The sequence below is a fragment of the Crassostrea angulata genome, chromosome 10 (assembly GCF_025612915.1).
Source record: "Crassostrea angulata isolate pt1a10 chromosome 10, ASM2561291v2, whole genome shotgun sequence".
NCBI lineage: Eukaryota > Metazoa > Mollusca > Bivalvia > Ostreida > Ostreidae > Magallana > Magallana angulata.
The window spans coordinates 56185951-56196667 of NC_069120.1; the positions used below are offsets into that span (position 1 = coordinate 56185951).

The 10717-nt window shown below is 35.1% G+C and overlaps 1 long non-coding RNA gene across 2 annotated transcripts; it reads right to left on the reverse strand.

Annotated features, from left to right (window-relative positions):
* Positions 1 to 2204: 2204 nt before the first annotated feature.
* On the reverse strand, positions 2205 to 10254 carry LOC128164778 (uncharacterized). Of its 2 annotated transcripts, XR_008240989.1 has the most exons (4): positions 8567 to 10254; positions 8332 to 8453; positions 4321 to 4416; positions 2205 to 4181 (listed from the first exon to the last, which is right to left on the reverse strand). It is a non-coding gene; the product is annotated as an uncharacterized LOC128164778 (long non-coding RNA). The 2 variants fall into 2 exon arrangements; XR_008240988.1 differs by having other exon boundaries at positions 2206 to 4181; positions 8332 to 10254.
* Between the last annotated feature and the right edge of the window lie 463 nt (positions 10255 to 10717).

Here is a 10717-nt window from a genome sequence, read left to right on the forward strand (position 1 = left end):
AAAACTGTTGTGTTAATCCTAGTGAACTGTATCATTGCCTAAGATGTTATTATGAAATGCCATGTTGGTCTCATTGGATGATAGGAATTTGTTCTTAGTGATTCACATCAATAGCCTAGTGTACTATTGTACAATTATTATGTTTCTCTCAGAGGACTTTATCAATAAGCTAGGGTATCATTCATAACAATATGGTTTTCTTAGGTGAACATATGTTTAGCCTACTGTACTAAGGTGGAATGGTTATGTTCTTACCAGAAGGTTTATGAATAGACAAGTTATATTAATGTTTAGATGTTGTGTTGCTCTCAGAAGACTACCAATTGCCTTAGGTACCACTATTGATGTTGAGTTTCTCTCAGTGACATTATCAATAGACAAAAAATCCTAATGTGTAGCTGTTTTATTTCACTCAATCGGCAGTATTCATAGGTCAGTGTACTGAATAATACCAGGTAAATAGGTGCTAAGTTGTTGGGTTGTTCTCAGTGGAAAGTTTGATTTGTGTCGGGTACGAATGTATGACTGTTTTGTTGTTCTTAGTAGACCGTACCAATAGCATTGGATACTTGGTATCAACTGCATCATCATTTGCCTTGAGTACTGTTATGAAACTGGATTGTACAACTGTTCAGTTGCTTTTAGTATAGCTACCAATTGGTTTGGTTCTTTAGAATAATGTTGTGTTGGTCGCAGTTGACCATATGGATGGCTTAGGGTTCTGATGTATTACTATTATGTTGCTCTCAAAGGACAGTATGAATAGTATTGTGTAACATATGTGTAACTTACGTGTTTCTCTGATTAGACGGTATCAATTGACTGAGTTACTGTTGTACAATTGGTAGCTCCTCCAATGACATTTTATGAAAAGGCTAGATTACTTATTGAAAATTGTTGTGTTAATCCTAGTGAACTGTATCATTGCCTAAGATGTTATTATGAAATGCCATGTTGGTCTCATTGGATGATAGGAATTTGTTCTTAGTGATTCACATCAATAGCCTAGTGTACTATTGTACAATTATTATGTTTCTCTCAGAGGACCTTATCAATAAGCTAGGGTATCATGCATAAGATAATATGGTTTTCTTAGGTGAACATATGTTTAGCCTACTGTACTAAGGTGCAATGGTTATGTTCTTACCAGAAGGTTTATGAATAGACAAGTTATATTAATGTATAGATGTTGTGTTGCTCTCAGAAGACTACCAATTGCCTTAGGTACCACTATTGATGTTGAGTTTCTCTCAGTGACATTATCAATAGACAAAAAATCCTAATGTGTAGCTGTTTTATTTCACTCAATAGACAGTATTCATAGGTCAGTGTACTGAATAATACCAGGTTAATAGGTGCTAAGTTGTTGGGTTGCTCTCAGTGGAAAGTTTGAATTGTGTCGGGTACGAATGTATGACTGTTTTGTTGTTCTTAGTAGACCGTACCAATAGCATTGGATACTTGGTATCAACTGCATCATCATTTGCCTTGAGTACTGTTATGAAACTGGATTGTACAACTGTTCAGTTGCTTTTAGTTTAGCTACCAATTGGTTTGGTTCTTTAGAATAATGTTGTGTTGGTCTCAGTTGACCATATGGATGGCTTAGGGTTCTGATGTATTCCTATTATGTTGCTCTCAAAGGATAGTATGAATCGTATTGTGTAACATATGTGTAACTTACGTGTTGCTCTGATTAGACGGTATCAATTGCCTGAGTTACTGATGTACAATTGGTAGCTCTTCCAATGACATTTGATCAAAAGGCTAGATTACTTATTGAAAACTGTTGTGTTAATCCTAGTGAACTGTATCATTGCCTAAGATGTTATTATGAAATGCCATGTTGGTCTCATTGGATGATAGGAATTTGTTCTTAGTGATTCACATCAATAGCCTAGTGTACTATTGTACCATTATTATGTTTCTCTCAGAGGACCTTATCAATAAGCTAGGGTATCATGCATAAGATAATATGGTTTTCTTAGGTGAACATATGTTTAGCCTACTGTACTAAGGTGGAATGGTTATGTTCTTACCAGAAGGTTTATGAATAGACAAGTTATATTAATGTATAGGTGTTGTGTTGCTCTCAGAAGACTACCAATTGCCTTAGGTACCACTATTGATGTTGAGTTTCTCTCAGTGACATTATCAATAGACAAAAAATACTAATATGTTTTATTTCACTCAATAGACCGTATTTATAGGTCAGTGTACTGAATAATACCAGGTAAATAGGTGCTAAGTTGTTGGGTTGCTCTCAGTGGAAAGTTTGAATTGTGTCGGGTACGAATGTATGACTGTTTTGTTGTTCTTAGTAGACCGTACCAATAGCATTGGAACTTGGTATCAACTGCATCATCATTTGCCTTGAGTACTGTTATAAAACTGGATTGTACAACTGTTCAGTTGCTTTCAGTATACAGGTTGCTACTAATTGGTTTGGTTTTTTAGAATAATGTTGTGTTGCTCTCAGTTGACCATATCGATGGCTTAGGGTTCTGATGTATTACTATTATGTTGCTCTCAAAGCACTTACTGTTCTAAGGTACAATGGTTATGTATCGTGCATATAAGCATTGAATGCTTTTTTTTTTTGGATTTGTCGGTCCTATGACACACCAATGCGAGCAAACAAATTATATTTATATTGATTTTATTTTTTATTTTATTAATGGTCGTAGTTTTAAAATTTGCGCCTTTACTAGCAGGTGTTGGTAATTGATGGAAGAGCCAAAAAATCAGCTGTTGTGACATGGGAAATATAGTGCTCAAAAATATTATGAAGAAAGATTTTTTTTTTTTTGAGAAATGCTATATTTAATCGCAAAAGTTTGAATTCAATAACAATACATGAGTATTTTCCAACAAGATGATTTATTCATTAAGAATAAACATTATCAACACGTAACAATACAGTAAGCACAACTGAGTAAAACGAAATGTGCTCTCCCTGAAGTTTGCATTATTGAAAAACCCAGCTGTTGGATTAATGTTTTGCATGTTCATGTTAACTGTTTTCAATGTTGCTGGCATGGAGGACGATGTTGTGGCTGTGGAATTTGACGATATGAGAGTTGTGGTCTCATGTGCAGATGGTGACGGTAAGTTTTCAAGTTGAGCCTGATTTTCATGGGTTCGTGGTGGCAAGTTCGAGAACCTGGTCGACAGCGGTGGAAGAGCTACAATCGTAAAAGGGGATGAAGATGCAGACGCCATCGCAGAATGCTTTTTTTTTTTGCTTAGAGGAGAGCAATCTGTTATATGACCTCATTGAACTCTCATTCCTTTGGTTCGACATGAACATGATATGTCGTGCTTCAAATCCCTGATCATTAAGGTAAGTGTTTGCAGTGGCCCGTAAACAGTGGGATGTGTATTTATGCTCCACACCAGCAGGAAAGCAAATCTCCCCGAGAGACTTGTTGAAAGTGCGCTTTGGCAGGGGTTTTGCTGAATACCAAATATCACAATGAACTCTCTCTTATATGTATTGGTTGAAAAGATTTGTAGCATTTGAATCTGTTTTTGACATCAGTAACTTTAAGAGATAAACATGACAGCAGTTTTCATTATCAGTTGCATACATTATCTTGTCTGTATGGCTGTCATCGGCATCTACACCACCTTGATGATTATTTTGTAATGTTTTGTGTTGTAATGCAGCATATTGGCAAGTTTCATCTGTGCAGAAGACAAAGCTGTTATGATTAAACTTATGGTGGAACTCTAAACCTCTGGTAATAAAATTGATGGACAGAAAGTACCATACAGCATGGCGCAAAACCACTGGTGATGATGTGGCACCTTGGAGGTATTTATAAATCTTCTGCAGATCATGTATCTCGATAATATCTTTGTGTGATGTTGGTTTTGACAGATCAAGTCAGGTTCGCTCTTTAAAGAAACCATCCAAGATTCCATTGGCTGTTCTGAACTCCTTGTCATGGACTATATTTACATCTTTCTGAATGTCAGCAAGATGGCGATTTATTGCTCCTTTGATATTGATCAAAGTATTTTTGTGGTACAAAGGCTAAACATCATCATCAACTTTTTCTTTGGGGCTGGCTTCACAATAAAATCACGAGAGATGACTGGCAAGAGTTGACACATTTGCTGTTTGCAGGTCTAATGTTGCACCATTAGTACAGAACCATAGATCTCCATGTTCCAATCTAAAAGGAGTGAGTTGTGTTTTAGAGACTGACATTGTGTAACGTTTGGGGGTCTTGTGTTTGGTTGTGTAAATTCTGCAACAAATCTTGACCCTTAAAGATTTTTATACAAATGTCAAATTGCTGCAAACACATTTACCTTGAAAAATCCCCATGCTGTATTTCTTTTTGTTGATTTTGCTTGCCTGGAGTCGAAAAATTTCTCTATTTCCTCATTTGTAACAGTTTTGAATCTCTGTGGAAAATGTGGTTTGTTTTCATTACTTCAGTTTTGATTTATAGCTCACCTGAGCTGAAAGCTCAAGTGAGCTATTCTGATCACATTTTGTCCATCGTCCGTCTGTCCGTCTTTTAACTTTTAACATTTTGAACTTCTTTTGTAAAACCGCTTCGCCAATTTCAACCAAAATTGGCACAAACCATCCTTATGGGAAGGCAAGTATAAATTGCAGAAATGAAAGACCGATCTTTATTCAAAGGGGAGAAACCTCAAAACTGTAGAAAAGAGTGCATTTTTAAAATTTTGGAAATAATGTTGTTCTTTGTGAATCATATCAATAGCCTAGTGCACTATTTTACAATTATTATGTTTCTCTCAGTGTACCATATCAATAAGCTAGGTCGTCATGGTGAACATAGGAAAAGCTAAGTTTACTATGGTACAATGGTTATGTTCTTACCAGAAAGCGAATATCAAGAGGTAAGTTATACTAATGTACAGCTGCTGTGTTGCTTTCAAGAGACTACTACCAATAACCTAGGGTACTAATATTGATGTTAAGTTGCTCTCAGTGACAGTATCAGTAGCCAAAAATACTAATTTGTAGCTGATATTTTTCACCCAATAGAGCTATACATAGCCTAGGGTACAGATTAATACCAGGTGTATACCTGTTAAGTTCCTTTCAGTGGACTAAAGCAATAACCCAGTGTACTTATTAATATTTGGAATGATGCTTCTATATAGACAGTTTCAATCGCCTGAGGTTCTGGTGCATAGCTGTTGAGTTGCTTTCTGTGAAAAGCATGAATTGTGTCGGGTACTAATGTATAACTGGATTTTTAGCTCACTTGAGCTGAAAGCTCATGTGAGCTATTCTGATCAGATTTTGTCTGTTGCTTGTCTGTTTGTAAACTTTTCATATTTTCAACACCTTCTCCAGAAGCACTGGGCCAATTTCAACGAAACTTGGCACAGAGCATTATTAGGCAAAGGGGATACAAAGTTGTGAAAACTAAGGACCACCTTTTTTTTCAAGAGGAGATAATTAGGAATTATTGAAAAAATTTAAGAACTTTTCAAAAATCTTCTTCTCAAGAACCAATTCGCCAGGAAAGCTAAAACTTGTGTGGAAGCATACTAAGGTAGTATAGATTGTGAAAATCATGACCTTTTAAAGATAGGGTGGGGCCACAATGGTGGGTCGAATTTTTTCATAGGAATATATTGAGTAAATCCTTAAAAATCTACCTCTCAGAAACTAACCAGTCAGGAAAATTTGTGCGGAAGCATCCTAAGGTAGCAAGGGATAGTTTCGGATAAAGTAACCGTCAATATTTTTGTAAAATTGAAAGTTGCTGTACTTGAAGGCTTATGAGTGTTGCTAAAATTCATGAAATGATTTTTAATGATTTTCATTAGTTAGAGGGGTGTCTCTTGTTGAAATTGATATGCAATATGTAGGCCCCATATGTTAGGTACATGAGAATCAGAAGTAAAATGCAAAACCTGCGGCTATGACTGTTGTGTTGACTTTACACAGTGAAATTGCAAGTTACAGATGGGAGGTAAAATAACACGAAAAGTAGATGGATTGGACATTGTCAACTTTACACCGGTAAGTTTCTGACATGTGATGGTGCAACATGCACGCGGTACGGAATGTCAACCCTTTGCAGGGAATTAGTTGGGGGAGGTCTAAAAAGCTGAAAAATTAGCAAAATATGAAAGGGTTAAAATCTAATAAAAACCAATATGTAGAGAATTTTACAGGTTTTGACTAGTAATTTTCTTCAGAAATTGGTGATTGGCCTTATAAAGAGTGAATTAAAGGTATTTGACCTGAATGGGAACTGAGGAAATTCTAGTTACAGAGTTCCGAAGACACGCATCCCCTGGCTACAATGAATTGTATAAAAAAAACTGTCCTGTGCCACCTTCAAGACAACATGGTATTTTCAGATTTTTCATTTCAGTGTAATTTTGAGTGGATTTTGTACCATAAGTAATATATTTTGTGAAAATGGATGATTTTTTGGCTGTAGATGTCATTACATGATTTATTAGCAAAAATATTCAAGGGGAGTAACTCCCTCTTAAATGTGTAGAATGACCACCACTAGAGTAAATTGGATTAGAGAGTAGGTATTTCATACCCTGGTGCGATTAATAGGCTTCAGTTAATTAATGAGATAAGAATAAATACTTTAAAACAGTTTTGATCAATTGAATCATTAAATTTATGAATTTGCAGCCATTTCGCTGTCTGATTTTATGAAATAACATTAAGCCACCTGACTTATATGACCGAATTTTTTTAAAACAGCATATTTTTATTTCAACTGAACTTTACATGTAGACAGATGCAGTTATCAAATTATACAATATGTCAAAAAAATCAAGTTTTTGCTCCTTCCTATCCATAAATGATATTTTAGATGTATTTATACAGAATTGAAAAAGCCACCCCCTCTTTCCAGTTGACTCCATTACCATTACATGTAGGATATGTAAATGTACATTTGACCTTGAAATAACATCTGTATGATAATTACTCTTGAAATGAACAAAAAACAACATATTTGTACCGTTTCATTGTATATATGCATCAAAAATGTAGAAAAATTTGAACATTTTTCATGGAATTCTCATCCGTCCCCAGTTACCCGGGTGTGTTTGAATTTCATTTTAATTAAACACACATGTCACACTCGTAGGTCTTACTAATTTAGCAAAGTTAAAAGGAGAAACCAGAATATATAAGATATTCACTAAATATGATTATAGGCTTAGTTTTTCATGAAAACAAGAAATCACATGTAGGGCGACATGTCTTTTAGTGAATAAAAATGCTACAAATCATCCATTTTCCAAAAGAGATCAATTTTAAATATCAGTGATGGTTGTTTTCTATTATGTGTGAAAATGACTCAAGGAAATTGCCACAAGTTTCAGAAAATTAGGTAAAAGTGTTCAAACTAATGCTTCTTGTGAAAATCAAAAGATAGGGGGAGGGTATACATGTAATGGTATTTTTAAGTGATGTGATGCTTTTATCATGATAATATCAAGTAGATGTTTGTAGTATTAAATAAGGTTTCTTTTTTAAGGAGGTTGAACAACAATTGACCTCTAAAAGATTAGATAAAGATGCTTTATTTATGGGGAGCCCTATGAATCTCTGTTAAATAGAGGAAAGTGGAAATGGTGGGTTCACTTAAATGGCCATATTTTTCTTAAACCTCAATGGAATTGGCAAAATATGGTGTACCTTTTCTCAGAACAGGATAAGCTTTTTAATTTTAAGACAAGATGACTTTTCAGAGAATGTTAGTGTAAGTTAAAGGAAGCAAGGGACAGTTTCGGATAAAGTACCCGTCAATATTTTTGTAAAATTGAAAGTTGCTGTACTTGAAGGCTTATGAGTGTTGCTAAAATTCATGAAATGATTTTTAATGATTATCATTAGTTAGAGGGGTGTCACTTGTTGAAATTGATATGCAATATGTAGGCCCCATATGTTAGGTACATGAGAATCAGAAGTAAAATGCGAAAACCTGCGGCTATGACTGTTGTGTTGACTTTACACAGTAAAATTGCAAGTTACAGATGGGAGGTAAAATAACATGAAAAGTAGGTGGATTGAACATTGTCAACTTTACACCAGTAAGTTTCTGACATGTGATGGTGTAACATGCTTGCGGTACAGAAGGTCAACCCTTTGCAGGGAATTAGTCACTTTCTTTAAATTAGAAACCTGCGAAATATATATATATATGTATATATTTTACTTAATTTAAGCGTTTTATGTCACAATATGGAGGTATCCCATGCCAGTGATTCAACCTAATATAACAAACAAGTGAATATCTAACATTTTTGTTTTATTTCAGTTCCACTTGGAATGTGAATGAGGTATAAAGAACAAACCCCTTCAACGCCACTGTATCTTCTGCTTGAAGATTCGTCCAGTCTGGCGAACGAAAATGGAAGATGCATTCTCCATCGAATTCTGCTAAGATGTTGAAGTTGTCACACTCAAGACATGAACTCTACCAAGAAGTTTAAGGACAACTTTTACTCAATTGTGTGTCCGTACAGCCAGGGCACCATGCCCTCGTAAACCACTTGTCTAGAACACCAAGTTGCGACATTCTCTGCTTACCTACCGCAGCAATTTGCCATGTAGAAAGGTCCAAATGGCCTGTGTTTGAGAAGAGCTAAAACAGGCAGCATCATTCACGATGGCATGAGCCATCAAGTCTGTTGCTATCTGTGTGCAAAGAGGCTGAAGATGCGGAAATGAAAATGTCCTGTATTTCATGAGAAGATTAAAGATGTTAAACGAAACTATAAGCTGTAATTTTCATTATACTGTATTGATCATAGACGTCACTACAGTAACGTTTTAATTATCGTACTTAATCATGTCACATGCATATCATAACATTGCAAATGATTTATGTAAATCCCATTGGGGCAAGTGGCAATTGACATTTAATCAAAACTTTTTTAGCTCACTGACACGAGGTTGACTGGAGCTTATGTTATACCGTTGGCGTCTGGACGTGGTAAAAGTTTGTGGTGCAGGTCTTGTATCTAAATTATTAATTAACTTACCTTCATCAAACTTGCATGGATGGTGCATCTGGACAAACTAATGAACTTTTAAGACTTGGATGCTGAATCTGGAACTTGAATTCTGGATGTTGGCTTTAAAAATGTTAAGAGCAGAGCAAAGATTTTGGAGCAGGTGCCATTTGATGACTATATCTTACTTACTACTGGTCCTAACTCCACCATACTTGCATGACAGGTGTGTCTGATGATAGATATGCAGTTGACAGGATCAAATGCTTAATCTGAGCCATAGGTTTCAGATGCTGAATGATGATACATTTAAGGTTTTTGGAGTTGGTTAATTTTTTTTGGAGCAGATGCCCTTTGATGGACACATCTTAGTTTTTGGTTTAGTGTTTATCAAATTTGTATAAATGATGCAGGTTTTGATACCAATGCACTCAACATGTATGGATGCTAAATCTGAACCATATTTTCCGGATTCCGGAGGTTATTATAATGGAGCACGTGTAGATTTTTTGAGTAGTCGAATGTAGGTTTGATATCTGGAGAACAGCTGTCCTGACAAACTTATATGGATCATATAACTTTGAATTTGATACATACGGCTTGCTTCAGAAACAGAGAATGATCTCTTCATTATCAAGGATGCTAAAACAATTGTCCTAAGTACCTCAATCAAACGTGTTTGAAAGATGAGTTTGTTGTTATATTAAATGATTCCTATATTATTGTATTGGATGATATGATACAGTATTGTGTTATATGATACAATTTTGAATAATATAACGTAGTATTGTAAAATAATATAATATTTAAGAAATAAACAGCAATTGAAAATTTTTATCGGACCTGGTTTGTCACGTGATCATATCCTGTGAAGCCCAAAGGGCTTCTCGGAAGACTTGATTACGTACCAACTGAGTTCATATCCCGGTGAACATTTTATTTAACGTTATATAATAAGTGCCCGAGAAAACCATTGTCAACCGACGCGAAGCGGGGGTAAACAATGGTTTTCGAGGGGTGTCAACAGTTACCCTCCCAAATGGGCGCTATTTATTTTATTATAATGAATGTCTTAATTTTAAAGAAAATTTTACTCCTTTTAAATAGAAATGAAGTGAATTCTATGGCAATCGGTATATGCGCATAATTTACGCGCATGTAGCAATTCGTTGGGTTACCCGTTGCCAAGTGTGTTGCTAACGCTCAGGGTAATTGAACGGATTACCAACTGCGTCTAAACCAATCAGATTTTAGTATTTAACATGAAATTATAATAATGCTGATTTTAACTTATATTTACATTTGAAATAGGTAAACCCTTGAGAATTATTAAAATAATCGTGTTTTAATGTTTACAATAATGCAACTGTCAAGTGATAAGCATGTGATAAGCATGTGCGGTAATCATTGTGAAATCATTAAAATGTTCACACAGAATTAAACGTTTCGCTATTCTATATATTCATTTATGTACGCATATTAGCAAATATAAGTATATGAGTATTACAAAATAATATATTATATGATGCAGTTCCGTATCAAGACATATCATTGTAATGTATAATGTGATACAATATTGTATCATATAATAAGGTACGATATTATATGCGTATTTTAAAGTGGTGCGATAGAATGTGATACGTATTAAAGAACAGGGGCGTACAAGGCGTTGTATATCCCCCACTTGAAGCAATGGAGACGAAAGAATTTCAATTGAAGTTTGAAT